The following is an 838-nucleotide window of genomic DNA, read 5'->3' as shown; positions in this document are numbered from 1 at the left end:
CGTTTGCGCAGACATCCAAAGCAGAGCATGACAAACGGCAGCGCGCCCTCAGCCGACCGCCAAGGTCGCAGGACCAACTCCCGGGTCACGGAAAAAAACATTCGGAAATTGAGAAATGAGACGTATACGCCCGTATTTTATTTTCCGGTTTCTATCCATAAACTCATCAAAGAAAATCGGATAACGAGATTGTTTTTCGTTTTCCGTTTTTTAATATATATATATATATATTTTTGTTTCCTTATTTATGAATGGTAATCGGGAAACGGGCTGTTTTTGTTTTAGTTTTTTTCATTTCAAAACAAAAATCCGTTGGCCGCTAAGTACACAGACGAAAATGCAATTTTTGATTTCTTTCCTATTTTCTGTTTATTTCTTTCATTTCCAGCTTTTTGTCGCCATGTTCATTTGTTTTGACAATCTTCATTTGTGATCTATTTTTGATAAAATAAATCTTTGACCCTCGTCAGTATCAATCTTCATGTGTTTCAGACGGCTGCACGTTAAGATGTGTCGTTATTAGTTTTCCTGTCGGAAACATTTCTACACGGACCATCTTCGTACAGAAAAAACAACCGTATAGATCGATTGTGCACGAGTTCATCACGACCTAGAATTAACCCTCGCGGTGTCTTCCTGTCATATTGGAATGTCAACACTTGTTGACGCTTTTAATCAACGTTTTTAACTTTTTCTTATGATTTTGTCCCTTTTTTTTAAACACTTTTGACGCTATTTGTCAATGTTTGTCCCTTTTTTGACCTTTTCAACACTACGTAACACTAACTTATTAACTTTAGTTTTACAGTTATTTTTGGAATTTATGGTCAATAAACCT

The 838-nt window shown here is 36.2% G+C and overlaps 1 long non-coding RNA gene across 1 annotated transcript in view; it reads right to left on the bottom strand.

Annotated features, from left to right (window-relative positions):
- Nucleotides 1–465: 465 nt before the first annotated feature.
- Nucleotides 466–838, bottom strand: part of LOC117938512 — a 12,752-nt gene continuing 12,379 nt past the window's right edge. Inside the window, exons 2-3 of the long non-coding RNA XR_004655413.1 lie at nt 608–610; nt 466–477 (exon numbers count right to left, since the gene is read on the bottom strand). This is a non-coding gene — a long non-coding RNA (uncharacterized LOC117938512). The remainder of the gene's footprint in view (nt 478–607; nt 611–838) is intronic.

This window comes from Etheostoma cragini, chromosome 23 (assembly GCF_013103735.1).
Source record: "Etheostoma cragini isolate CJK2018 chromosome 23, CSU_Ecrag_1.0, whole genome shotgun sequence".
Classification (NCBI taxonomy): Eukaryota; Metazoa; Chordata; class Actinopteri; order Perciformes; family Percidae; genus Etheostoma; species Etheostoma cragini.
This window is presented reverse-complemented; position numbering and strand designations above follow the sequence as displayed.